Raw genomic sequence first — 14,842 nt, forward strand, 5'->3', positions numbered from 1 at the left:
CTTTTCGTTACTATTACTAGTTCTGCAACACTCTTAGTGCACAATCATATGCACAGTATTCCGCCAATCTATTCGATTCAATTATAACAGTTTTAGCAGTGGAGGATTTATATTACTATGTATATGAAATTATGCAAGGTATAATATATCAAATAAATTATGTGATTCTCTTCATTTTGTTTACTTTAGTCACACTCCTTGAGCATTCATTATACATAAATCTAGCTTATCTAATCTAGGTGTAAAACATATGTCTACGTCATTACTGACTCTTTACACCCTTTGTGCATTCATTGGACGTATAAGTCAAGACTTATTGTTTCTTATATATAGCAGATATACTAACAGTGCTCACTATATATATATATATATATATAGTTTCGTCACACTTTCCTTCTAACATATTTTTTGCCCGGTTATGTTGGCCCCCCATTTTCATGAGATACCATGCATTTTAGGGGCCAAAAATCAGTTTTATTAAATTTTAACTGGCAAGTACCAAAAATCATGGTGCCAAAAAAATATGTTGCTTCTTGGATGTTAAAAAATGTAGGAAAAAAATATGGTGATTGTGCCAAGTCAATTAATATTTTTAAAAAATATAAACATTAAAAAAATAATTTTTTTTACCCCTTCCACTACACAAAAATGGTCGCCAAATTTTGGTTAGATGCATTTTTGCTTCCCCTATAACATATTTTTTACCCGATTAAAAAACTATAAACGCTTAAGAGAAAATCCAATTTTTAATTTTTTTTTAAAAATGCCATAACTTTTTTCAAAATTATTTTTAGAAGTTGAAACTTGTCGAAAAAAAGTTTCATACTGAGACTAATTGATCCTGTAAATATCGACGAAATTTGAGCGGGGGCCGCAGGACCCTGCTTATCCGGCTACGGCCTTTTTTAACTATTTCCTATTATTTATATTTCCTCCGTATACCTTTTTAAGGTTTTTACGCTCACTATCCCCCATCTTTCATGATCAAAGTAGAGGGAAACTACGGAAAACCTCTACTGAATACAGCCAGTTTATTGACTGTCAAGTCATGAATGTACATTTAAATATTCATCTAAATGCACAAACATATCCACGACGTCAAACCTCCCGCTTAATATATCTCAATAGCAGCGAAAACAGCAGGGCTATAGCGGGTACCGAAGCGGTCATCCATCTAAGTACTAACCGTGCTTGGATGTGCTTAACCTCGGCGACCGCAAGCCTAGGCGCTTCACCGCTCGAGCTATACTCTCGGTAACTATCTCCAATTATATTAAAATGTTTATTTTGTCGTCCTCGTGACGTCACTTGATCTAGCATTTTAGGGTTTCTCATATTTTTTTAATCATTTATGTACAGATATAATTTAAAATTTACACATGTATTATATTGTAATACCGAAATTTTTCGATATTGATTTTTTGATGTTTCTTTACGTTTTTCGACCTCAGGAATACAAAAATCACATTTTTAAAAAATATCGTTCCGTGTGTGTATGTGTGTGTATATATGTTACGGTTAAAGTGCGAAGTCCGGTGAATGTGCACATTCACCGGGCATTTTGGTAAAAGTGAGAAATCGGACATTTGGGGAAGATATTATGTACATTTACCAAGTAAATTGGTGATTGTACACATTGACCAGCCTTGGTTGGTAAATGTGAAAATTTGAAATGAGTGATTTGTTAAATAATTTTTTTATACAATACAAATTAAGCACATATTATGAATATCTTTTATATAAAACAATTAAATTAAACCTTGTAAAGTTATCCTATATTGATAATTAATTCATTAACTATCCATAAAAAAGTTATAATTGGAATTGCTCGAAAGTTGTTACTTTACTGTTTTCAGGATCACTGATTACGAATATGATATTTGTTTCTAAAAATTCAAAATAGTTTTTTGAAAATAATATTTTAAAGTTTTTTATATTTTAAATGTTTTATAGTCATCAAAAAAAGAGAGAAAGAACGGAACATAATTTTTTAACATATTTCAGGAACTACAAAAAATTTTTAAGTTTTCAAATTTTCAACTCTTGAAGATCTTCGCTTTAATCTGCTTTATAGAAACTTAAAAAATGTTTTGCAGTTCCTGAAATATGTTAAAAAATGTTCCAGCATGTTTTTCTACAATCAAGCAAAGAGGCAGCGAAGAGTAATGATCGACGGCTGAGTTGTAGAAAAACATGCTCAGACCTTTTTTAACATATTTCAGGAACCACACAACATTTTTTAGGTTTCAAAAATGCAAATTAAAGTTAAGACCGTAAACATTATGTTGTAAAATTGTCAAATTTTTCAATATATTATTCTAGATTATGCTGGGGGTCAAAAACATTAGTACAAAAGTGGGGAAATTGCATAATTTTTTCTTGAAATCTTTTCGGTGTTATAAATACCAAAAAAAAGAAAACAATTTTTTTGATATACATTTAGAAGCCGAATTTTATCAGCTTTTCAACCATCCGTGATAGGAGTCCATAAATTTTTCTAACTCAAAATATCTTGCTTTAAAGTCAGTACTGAAATAAATAAACAATAATAATTACAATTTCAACCGAGCGAGAGTTAACGAGAGAGGATATGGTGCTAGTACTATATAAACTAAATTACTTTTTTCATATCCCGTTCTTAAAATTGAAAAATTTTTTTGACTGCATTTGAAATATTAACTTCTTATATTCAGAATAGAAAAAATCAAAAACATTTTTCAGGGATATCTTCATATGAGTACTTGGATTCTTGTTTTTAATACAGTAACGGTACAAAAAATGATAAATTTTTTTTCAGTTATAGGTTCTTACTGGTACTTTGAGTTCAATATCGGTACATACAATCGTTTTTTTATATATACCCAAGTAGCACGATATATCAACCAGATGTCACAGTGATATCACCGGGGAATGTCACCGTGACATCAGGAAAATGTCAAAATGTCCGCCTTACGGTGATATCACACGGTGACATGAAGGTGATATCACAGTCATCACGGTGATATGATGATGATATCACCGTGATATCACCGTGATATCATGTTGATATTTTACAGGGATTTAAAATTTTTTAAAAATTATTATTTTTTATTATATTTATTATTTTTTTTATTTATTATTTTTTTTTAAATTATTAAAAATTTTAAATCCCGGTAAAATATCAACGTGATACATGATATCACCGTGATATGACTGTGATATCACTGTGATATCATCTTGATGTCACTATGATATCACCTCAATGTCACTGTGTGATATCACCGTAAGGCGGACATTTTGACATTTTCCTGATGTCACGGTGACATTCCCCGGTGATATCACCGTGACATCTGGTTGAAATATTGTGCTACTTGGGTATAAATATAATACTTACGGACAGCTTGTTATTGGTACTTTTATTTCTGTTTTTAGTGAAACATCAGTATTGAAATCTATTTTATATATTTATTTTTCTGAATGCATAAGTTTCATTTTGGTATCTTATAAAATTCTTATTTTGGAATAAGTGTGCCTAAACTTGGTATACATACGTATTTTTGCAAGTAGATTAAAGGAAAATTATAGCGAACCTGATTGGAATTAGTTGGCATATAGTTATATTTGAATAACTCGAAATTTCTGAAAAAAGCGTGTCCCTTCGTCTTAACCTTTACAGTTTTGGAGCTAAGAAGCTGAAACTTAGTACACATATTTAATTTTACGTGTAGATTTTACGAAAAATATAGCTAAATCTTTTTGAAATTGATTTAAATATTACTTCGATACAAAAACTGAAAATCTACTTATCCAAAATAGTTCATATGTATAGGGCGCGTTGGATGCCGAACTACGTTAGCTTTCAATTAATAACATCATAATTACTTTATTTGTTTGAAAAAAATTTTATTTATTATAAATATTAGTTAATTAATTAATTAATATCTCTAAAACAAAAAAAGTCATTCTAGTTTCTTTTTGGTATGGAAAGTATATTTATCTCATGCTTCATTTTAAGGGAAAGAAATGTGTTTTTGAAAAAAAAATTTAAAATATTTTTGATTTTCAAAAAAGGGGTAAGTTTTAAATTATTAAAAAAAAATGTTTACCATTCAAAAGAGCAGAAAAAAAAACTTTTCGAAAACATATACGTCCAAATTTTTGTCATCCATTTATATAGAAGTTACAATTTTCTTAAAACTTCACTGTTCATATTTGAGGAGAAACTTAAACCTGCTCCCCTCTCTACAGTAAGAAGCAAAAATTTTTTAAAGAAATAAACATTTTTTAAGAAATTTTTGTAGTAAATGATACATTAATCAATCTTTATGTTCTCCGTTTCTGTCCAATTCTTTTTTATTCTCAGTTGGGGTTAAGTTTCACCTGAAAATGAATTATATTCTATTCCATTCTTATAGTATGTTAAATTTGCAATTCTTTCAAATTATAATTAATTATTATTATTATTACTGTTATTAATTAAAATTATTAAATTAAGAACGGTGTCTTAAATTATTTGGTAAAAAGAGACCTTTAATTACCGTCCTAAAAAACGGCACTAAACGAAAAAATAATAGTTTTTTTCTTCATTAACTTCGAAAAATGTTTTTATTCTTTGGGATTTGGAAATTTTTTAAGTTTTCTAAACTGTAGAATCTTTTTGCATATCTATTGAAAATAATCTGATATTGCTTATGAATATATATATATATATATATATATATATATATATATAATAACCCCTACCGGCAATAGAAAGGTCGTGGGTTCGTAGCTTAACGTGTCTCTCATTTTTTCAAAAATCTCTGAAAAAATTTAACATTATGTTCGCATTAGCCAGCGTAAGGCTCGTAAAATTCAATTACCATCAATTGAAAAATTATAGAAAATGTAAAATCCTACAGTACCATCTCGTAATAACGCGAAAGTGAAAGGAATCTAAATAAATTCTTCACTTTCGACAGGGTAGGTTATCAGAGATTGACAAAAATTTATAGGAACACGTAGCCAATGAACACCAATGAAAAAAATGATGCATATCACCCCACAACACCGTACCCGATACTGCTATATTTTGACATTTAACAAATTGAATTTTACATCGCTTGACTGGAAAAGAAAAACTAAAACAATTTTAAAAAAAATTATTTGTTAATAGTGGAACAAAATGTAGTGGGAGAAATAAATAGTGGAAAAAAGGTAAAGGAGAGGGCCCTAAGATGGACATCTTAATAGAATGTATTGTTAAATAGTATTTTTTAAAAATTAATTTTAACGGCTATATAAGAAATGACAAATAAAGATCAGAACTGGCGGTAACTATATCAACAAATTTTAATTCTCTATTGATAACTACACAATTTCGAAGTAGAAAAATAAAAAATTTCAAATATGAAGCTGAAATCATTTTTAAGAAGCTGTAAAATTGAAACTAAATGAAATAAAGAAATTGAGATGTGATATCCATCTTAAGGCCATTAGACTGTCCATCTAAGGACAAATGACACCAGTTTGTAGACGCCAATAAAAATTATATATAAACACAGTATTGACAAAATCATTTTAGAATATTATTATATTATAAATAAATGAAGATATTACGATCTGAACCTATTGGGATTGGCTAAACTTCAATACGCCATCTGCAGTTAACCTACTTCTGACAACCATTTTCCTTTTTCGCTTTTCTTTAATTAACACGATAGAAAGAGAAATAAAAACAAAAATGTCTGACGAAGTAGGTAAAAGTCACTAGACGACCAATCTCAATTTGAATTAAAAAATTTAGAAAATTTTTCTAACTGAAAAAAATGACTCTGTTCATTTTGCGACCCTCGCTCATCGTAGAAAATATTGACTGGATAAACTGGGTATATCATTTAGACTAACAGAAATATAAAGACTTTCTTCATCAAAAAAGTACCAATCCAATGACCACTAAAAAGTATTTGGATATGCTTTTCACCTATTTGAATAGTCATAATATTATCAAGTACATATAAAAACAAAGTACTTTGCATATTAAATGTCGAATTTGAAACTGTTTTCAACAATTTTCCAAATTCATACATGTGGTCATCAGTTAAGCATCCTTTCTCACACAGTAAAAAAGAAAAGATAGCAGAACTGCGGATTCCGGTTACGAGCTCAATAGCTGGTAAACGAATCAATGAGAATCTCGAATACAAGCACTTTTCGGTATCGGAAATGATCATAAGCTTGTAACGTACTAAAACGGACGAGTTTTGAAAACCTTTTAATCAAGAAAATGCAATTAAATGGATGCAGAAACAATGGAAAATTAAATATAGAAAAAAATGAATCATCAACCAACTACGAGAAAAGGTCCTGGAGCACGACGAGATATTTACACCTGCTCTTGTTTGGTGGAAACTCCTATGTCGATAAAGATAATCGTTTTCGTTTTTCCATTTAAGAAAGCGCTCCGGGAATTGTCGAACCAAATCTCGTCGATTAACGTACCATTGGTCCATAATATCATCAAAGGCACCGATCAGCTCCTCGTCATCTTCAGTCATCCTGGACAATGCATCTGGGAATTGGTTCAATGCACCTCTCGTGTGTATAATTTCAAAATCCCAGATCTGTATTTCCAGGGCCCATCTCGCTAGTCAACCACTCGGGTCTTTTAAGTTTCTAAGCCACTTTAGGGCACTGTGATCTGTGATCACCTTGAACTTGTATCCCTCGATCCTTCTCCGTGACGCTATAATTTTATTCTGCCCCTGTCAGAACACGGCTGACATACATCTTAGTCTAGACTCTTCTTGAGCAATTTAAGGAGAGGTCTTGATTTTACTATAGTTTTTTATGAACCTCGAATACCACTCCAACATGCCCAAAAATCTCCGGAGTTGTTTTACGTTCTTTGGCGCTGGATAGTTTCTCACTGGCTCGGTTTTTTCGGGGTCTGGTCACAATCCTTTATTGTCGAGAAGATACCCCAAATAAGTAATCCGTCACAATTATTATATCGTCAAGCCGAATGGCATTCATCGATACTGCCACAGTCCTGAACTAGGGATGTCAAAGGCCGTGTACTTTCTGCTCTCTTCCGCCATTGGAATTTGGTGATATGCCAATTGTAAATCGATTTTTGAGAAGTATCGAGACTTCCTCAACTTCTCTAGTATGGAGTCTATTGTCGAAATTACGTAAGCTTCCTTGACGGTGACCCTGTTCACAACCCTATAGTCCATACACATTCGAAATTCTCTATTTCCTTTTCTGTCAATCACCAGTGCACTCCTCCAGTCGCTACTTGATGGTTCGATCACACCCTGTCGATGTAGTTAGGCCACGTGTCCTTGAGCCCACGTGATCATAATAGGTGACATGTGTCTCTATTAGTCACGGCACTGGTCACACATAAAAATTTAATTTTATAATAGGGTCGTCATTAAGAGAATTTTTCTCCTTTTAAAAATTCTCACTTAAAATGTCAATTAATTTTTGATAGGGTCCGTCGGTCCGTTGACACGGCCCTGGTAAACAAAAGAAAATTAAACAATTACTTGACTTGTCGTAAAGGAAATTATATGCACTAAAATTCCACATCCTTTTTTGTAATTTTTATATAAGATGAGTAGTTTTGCACGTCGATCGCAACGATCGAGAAATGTCTACGCTCAATTGAGATTCTCGTATTAAGAAACAAAAATTTCGGCTCGCTTCACATTATAAAGTCGACCACAAAAAAAGAACTAGCATCTCGTATTTTTATTTAATCGATCGCGATCGAATGTTTTTAACTGTTTAAAATATGAGTTATTGTAAATTAATGTTAATGCTATTAAATGTAATTATTTTATTTTCAAGTTAATATATTATTTCTGAAAAACAATTATTCTATACGTAAATAACTGTAAAATTAAAAAACTTAAAATTTGGTTAATATGGTAAGAATAAATAAATAACATTTTTGTAAAAGTTTCCGAGTAAGCAAAATAAATATTCAAAATTTTTTTTATTTTTACAAAATTCTTTCAAATTATTTTTCAGGTTATTTTATTATATTACAAACATAAACAAAGATTTAAATTAATTATAAGTTGTAAATAAATTTAAACATAAATAAATTGTAAATAAATAGGTTATACAATTGTATTCCTTAGTTAATATTTCATTTTCATAGTGTAGCATTTAAAAATAAATAAATAAAAAAAATTGAATAATTTAATGTTTAAGTTAATTCTTTACCTCTTTAAATCTACATTAGCTAAAATTTCTTGTGGCGATTAAGTAAAATAATAAAACATTATTTTATTTAAATATAGTTTTGTCTCTTGCATCAAGTTATCAAAATAGATATTTTACAAAAGAAAGTCAGCTTTTTTCTTTAAAGTTTTGATTTTTGGCGTTAACGAACCGTTAACCTAGGAGTTGAGCCCCATTAAACAGCGAATTAAATTATCGTTCAATCGGTTTCGATGATTTCGGATTGTTAATGAGCTTCTCGAGAAAAGTCGTCTGGAAGGAACGGATGATGCTGGAATCGACTAAAAATCTCTACCCATGCGAACAAGTTGAGGATAATGGATTTCATGGTCCTTCCAGCACTTTAAGACGTCAGTATTCGAAGGTGCATGGTCTTCTAAATTATACATTATTATTTCTTTTTCCCAAGTGTTCTTTGTTGAACTCATAGATGACTCTTAATTTTTCCTATATAATGATAATATATCAATGACACCGTCATTTTCTAAAAATTGCTCTGCTTCAGTTAAAAGTGGGTTCTATTTATAAATATGTAAAATATTTTATTATTTTGTATTGCACACTTTTTATAATAATAATCTAATCTCTGTTTTCTTGAAAGTATTAAATTCAAAGAACTGGCGGATAAAGGCACGATCAGGTTAGTTAGTAAGAATTGCGTTAGGTTAAGAAATTTTTGTATTACAATAAGTTAGTTGTAATTAGATATAAGAAAATATGTATATGGAGCATCGAACCCTACGTTATGTTAGAGAGAGTAAATAAACGGTAATTAAATTCAACGAATTGACTACAAAATTTCAATAAAAAAAATTATTTATAAAATATTTTATATTTGAAAAAGCACTTATTTCTGCAATGTTAATGACTATTTAATTTATTATATTTTAACTTTAATTATAAACGTTAAGAAAATTTCAAAAATGCTTTTAGTTTTCCTCCTGAGTTGAACCTTCATAGTACTCATTTTTGAAAATATTTTTAAACTTTTCCAAAGAAGCAATTTTCTTTTCTCTTCCCCACGGTGTTAAATTAAGTGTCTCTACTTTGTGTCTTGGGTCCAAAATTAAAACTATGCAATATATTCAATTACATTTCTGGTAATGTTTTAATAATTTAGCCAAGCCTAATTCCAGAGCAGATAAAATTTTTTCTTCTACCGAATTTCTAATTTTTTCTTTTAATTGAGTGATCGAGTTTTCTAATTTATCCAGAAGCATGTTAAATCCTACTATTATTAAATTTAATGTAGGATAATTTTCTTCACTAAATACTGTCGACAAAATCTTGAAATTTCGCAAATGTTTATGAATTTCTAGTAAAAGAACCCATTCTCTTCCTGAAATAAGTAACTGCTTCAAAAACGGATTATTTTGGCATAGGAAATTTATTGGAACATGCATATGAATTCCTGAATGGATCATATCGCAAATTTAGTTCCACCTGATAGATATGTCATTTATTTTTACAAATTTATAAGTTTTTCAAAATTTTAAATAATTTCCTTAATTTACAAAGCGGTGACGTTATAAGATTTCTTTGAATTTCTTCTAATGTTTCTGATTCCTCATAATCATTTTCCCATTCTTCATTTCCGTTATCTTCCTCATCTTTACTTTCATTGGAAATAATATCCAGTCCTAATTCTCTCAACATGTCTTGAACCGCTATATTCAAAATATAAGAATAGCATTCAAAATGATTTTTGTGATCAAATAACATTAAATTTGATAATTCATTCGTAAATTTAAAATTTACACTGGCATTGTCGAGTGTTATTCCTAATACTTTAGTATTAATTTTAAAATTTGGAGCCACGTCGTGAAATTATTTCGCAATGTCTTTCCCAGTGTAATCTCCATAAGAAGGAGTGAAATGTATGACCACTGGAAATTCCAGTGTCACATCGTACAGACGCGCTTTCAGTGCCGCGCACATTTTTTCTCGATTTATGCGCATCGACTTTTCTATAGTGACGTCGATGCTCCCGTCAATCAGAGCACGGATTCTAACCTACAAACTTAATATTTGATTATTGCAAGTTTGTAATAATTATTAAGTACAAGTTTCTTAAAGAATAGAATAAATAAATATTATGTGATTAAAAATCTTTTGTGCTGTGCTACTATGAAATGAACTTATAAATTATTATAATAATTTCGAGTTCGTGCACGTGCTTCATAAGCATGGATACATACGTTTCTGATATTTTAAAAGCATGGGATTTGTGTGTTTTGCAACAAATATTTCAATGTAAGTATAAGAATGAATTATAATTTTAAGTCCTTGAATAATTTGTACATTATGTTTTCTTAAACATGTTTTTTTCTTCAAACTCTATTCATTGACTATATATAGTGACTATATATATAAATCCGATATAAAGTTATGTTAAATATTTTCTGCATCATTAGTCATTACTACACATTTTTCTAAGTGTTAAAATAAAATTAATCGCATTTATTTTTTGAAGCATCATAAAAAGATTTCAAATTTTGTTTACAAATGTATGAAATTAATGTTTACGTGATTTCTTTTTTAAGTTGAACACTGAAAATTTTAAAAGTATAGTCTTATAGTGTTTTGAGACAGATTGTATTATATTTATGCTCATGTTTTATAGATCACAGCATCGATAAATCAAAATTTCTTGCGTTAACCGAAGATGAAATTTCTAAAATTATTCCGGCGGATTATGGACATGATATTATATCAGGTTTCCAAAAGAAATACAAAATGCATTTGCTTAGAAATTTTCAATCGACGGATGAAAATTTTGAAATTCCAATGTCAATTAACGCTAATGCTAACGAAGATGCAAACGGTTCTTTTGAAATTGCAACTATGCCATTAATTGTATTCGGAGGCAATATTTTTAATAATGAAGATTTAGAAAATGAAGTTTCGGGTTGTGCCGAAAATATAAATCGATTAAAACGTGTTGAAGACTTTTATACGCAAAGTAATTATTTTATTCGTTTAAAAACAATATTATTTTGAATTCCAAATGTATAATGTTGTGAAACGTTATATTTATTTAATGGTTATTTTCATTGTTTTGGTTTTACATTCACAGTTGAGAAAAATAGTCCACTTTTTAAATTATTATGCACAACGTTGATAGGTAGAACAATATTGTTTGATTATTCAAAGAATAAGCAAATGTGGCGAAAAGATTTAAGCGAAATAATTGTCGAGAACAAGATGTCTCAAACACTAGAGACCGATTTCCCCTTTTCGTAAGCAACTTTATTTCAAATATAAAATATTATCCAGCTATTTTCTTTACTTTTATTATATATTTTATTTCATAAGAAATCAGTATTTTCATCTGTCATATCTCTTTATGTTGAAATCATATTTTAAGATACAAATAAATGAAAGGAAAATTGTTCTAAAATTTTAGATAGAATTAAAATTTGCGAATTATTTTTCTTTTGTGATAGAATAAGGTGTCATGATTTCAAGATACTCGCTAATGAAATAAAAGAAATCTTTCCTTCTGAGGATCCGGAATTATATTACAAGCCTGCCTATAGTTGCGTAGAAAATAAAAAAAGGAAAAGAGTTAATGCTACTGGCTTTTTATACGCGAAATACTTATCTTTGAGGGACAAATTGGGAGAGATTAAACTTTTAGAGTTTAATAAAAAAATTAAATTTCCAAATAACCAAGAAAGCGAAGGTGAAATATAGCTTAAATTTTTTATAAATTTTCTAAACGAAGTCTTAAATGAAAAATTTTAGATTTTAATAATTGTCTTTCTTCGCTTTATAGGAGTGCAAGAATTTCCAGCAACTTGAAATGTTTTTTTCGAAGAAGAACCGAATTGCAAAGAGACTGCTCATGTGTCCTGGAAATATTCTTTCTTTGATAGAACTGAGATTGTTTTCAAAAAAAAAATGCAACAGAAATTGTAGATTTCTTTAAAATTTTAAAGGGAAGTTTGGGGAACAATGGCTAAATATATATAATAGATTTAATTAATCAATTCGTTTGTATTCTTCTTATAAAATTAGAGAGACACAAAACGAAATATCGTTTCCAGTAGTTTATATAGATATATAAATAATAGAAATTATTGAATTGCAGTTTTTGATAGATTTTAAAGAAATTTTGAAGACATATAAGAGAGATAAAAATGACCTTCTTAACATAGTTCAAATAAAAGACTGACTAATTTACAAATGGCCGAGTATTGCTATAAAAATAATTGAATTGACAAAAAAGAATATCTCGATTGATACAAAAGAAAAAAAAAGAAGAAAAAGACTACTGAAATACAAGATTCGCTTACGATTGAATCGAACGAGAATTCTATAGCATTATTTAATGTTAACTATCTGGATGTTGCCAACACTCTTGAAAACGTCAGTGAGCCAGAAAACGCTGGTACGTACAATTGATAAAAATATATTTTTTTAAATTTTAGTCTTTTAAATAACTGTATTTTGGTTTTATTTTAATGTGGTTAAAACTTTTTTAAACTATATTCTTAAACAAAAGCTATGTATTATATTAAAAATTTAGTTTTACCATATGTGAATACACTGGCATTTTTACTTCTGCCAAGCTTAATAAAGCAAGTTTTTAGCAAAAGAAATTCCAAGAGTTGGAAACCGGAGCAAGGGGACATTGCAAAATCATTCATTGTTCACACGAAGGTAATTGTGAATTTTATTTAATAGGATTAATAAATTTTGTTCATCATTTACACAATAACAGTAACAACCGTTATTGGTTGTGACTTGTAAATTGCATTTTACAACAACATTATTCCTCAGACTATCTTATTTTTTATTCTTCTGTTTGTTAAATTCAATAAAATATTATACGATAACTAATAAAAATATTGGGCTTGGAAAATGGATTAACAATTTTATTCTCTGTATTTTACATTCTTGTTTTCAAAATGAATGAAATTTGATGAAAATTAATTTAATAATAATTAATTAATGAAAAATTTAATTAAAAGATGATAAAAATTTTATAAATAATCTTTCGTAACCCAATGTGTTTTTAATTTAAAAATTATATATTAATTATTGTATTGTATTATGTGTTTGAGGAAGAAGAAAGTAGGGAGAAACTACAAGAATTCGTGAATGACAGGTATTCTTTTTATGAGAGTAAACAAGTAACATTGATTCAACCGTTTGTTATAATTTGCGGCCCTTAAAATGATGTTATAACATCACATGTGGTAATAGGAAAAATTATTTATGATTGCACAACACCAGTTGAAGCAGTCGATTTCTGCTTTAAATCATTTTTTGCACTACACATCGATTACTCGTTAGCGTGTCCACACTTATGGTCATTTTTCCAAAAATTTGTATTCGAAATTAAGGGATACAAATCAATAACCGCGTCACATCAAATATCAGCCTTATGTTCAGAGTTAAGCTTAATTACTGGATAGAATTTCCTCAGAAATTTCAGCCTAACTTATAGAAAAAGCAAATATTATTTATTAAAAAAACGTTTTCAACGGTGATACGTTAAAGAATCGACTCATAAAGTATGAGGTTAATTTTCAATTTCTTGACGTTACGACTTTTATGATTGTTAAATTTTTACCTAAGTGATAGAGTAAAAAAACTATTATTTTTAAACAAATCAATGGCGAGTTACACTGAAGGAAAACACGCGAGTTGGATTTTTTATGTTTAAATGACGAATTCTCTGATTGTCAAATTGTTTTATAAGTCAAATGAGTAAAAAACTATTATTTTTAAACAAATCAGTGGCTAGTTACACTGAAGGAAAACACTCGAATTGGATTTTTTATGTTTAAGTGACGAATTCTGTGATTGTCAAATTGTTTTATAAGTCAAAAGAGTAAAAAATTATTTTTTTAAGCAAATCAGTGGCGTGCTACACTGCAGGAAAACACTCGAGTTGGATTTTTTATGTTTAAATGACGAATTCTGTGATTGTCAAATTGTTTTATAAGTCAAAAGAGTAAAAAACTATTATTTTTAAACAAATCAGTGGCTAGTTACACTGAAGGAAAACACTCGAATTGGATTTTTTATGTTTCAGTGACGAATTCTGTGATTGTCAAATTGTTTTATAAGTCAAAAGAGTAAAAAACTATTTTTTTAAGCAAATCAGTGGCGTGTTACACTGCAAGAAATACTGGAAGTATTAGTTAAATTTTTTATGTTTAATTGACGACATTTATGATTTTGAAATTGTTTCCTAAGTGAGGTAAATTTTTAATATGCTTAAGCTATGATTTTTGTGATTCTTAAATTAATGCTTTTTGTCTAGTTGCCTAATATAGATTATTTGAATTGAAAAATTTTGTTGCTTTCTTAAGTTTGGAGATATAACTTAATGTCTAGTAAAATGGATCTTCAAGTCAAAATCTTAAAATTTTCCTGCAATTTGTATAATCATTTTAATTTTACAAGGTCCGATGTGCAATTCATCATAGAGCAGTTGCAAAACTTTGTTTCAAATGATTATAATCCGTTTTTATTAGCTGAGATTAATTCAAGACTCCATGACGCGGTTAGCAAAGAAGTTTCTGATACAATAAATAATATCATTGAGAAACACAGAAATCCATTTGAAAAGTATGACTCCGAAAGCAAAAGATTAACTTTGTATAAAAACTTG

General features: G+C 29.1%; 2 protein-coding genes across 2 annotated transcripts in view; one reads left to right on the forward strand and one right to left on the reverse strand.

Annotated features, from left to right (window-relative positions):
* LOC127279019 (glutamate receptor ionotropic, kainate 1-like) overlaps positions 1-14,842 on the reverse strand; it is a 211,557-nt gene that overhangs the window by 172,511 nt on the left and 24,204 nt on the right. The gene's annotated exons all lie outside the window — the stretch shown is intronic.
* Positions 10,122-14,842, forward strand: part of LOC127279017 (ionotropic receptor 75a-like) — a 380,333-nt gene continuing 375,612 nt past the window's right edge. Inside the window, exons 1-3 of the transcript XR_007842585.1 lie at positions 10,122-10,467; positions 11,661-11,899; positions 11,993-12,607. The gene's annotated coding sequence lies outside the window, so the exon portion shown is untranslated. The remainder of the gene's footprint in view (positions 10,468-11,660; positions 11,900-11,992; positions 12,608-14,842) is intronic.

This window comes from Leptopilina boulardi, unplaced genomic scaffold, assembly GCF_019393585.1.
Source record: "Leptopilina boulardi isolate dan_hultmark-lab unplaced genomic scaffold, ZJU_Lbou_2.1 LbouV2_213, whole genome shotgun sequence".
NCBI classification, from domain to species: Eukaryota; Metazoa; Arthropoda; class Insecta; order Hymenoptera; family Figitidae; genus Leptopilina; species Leptopilina boulardi.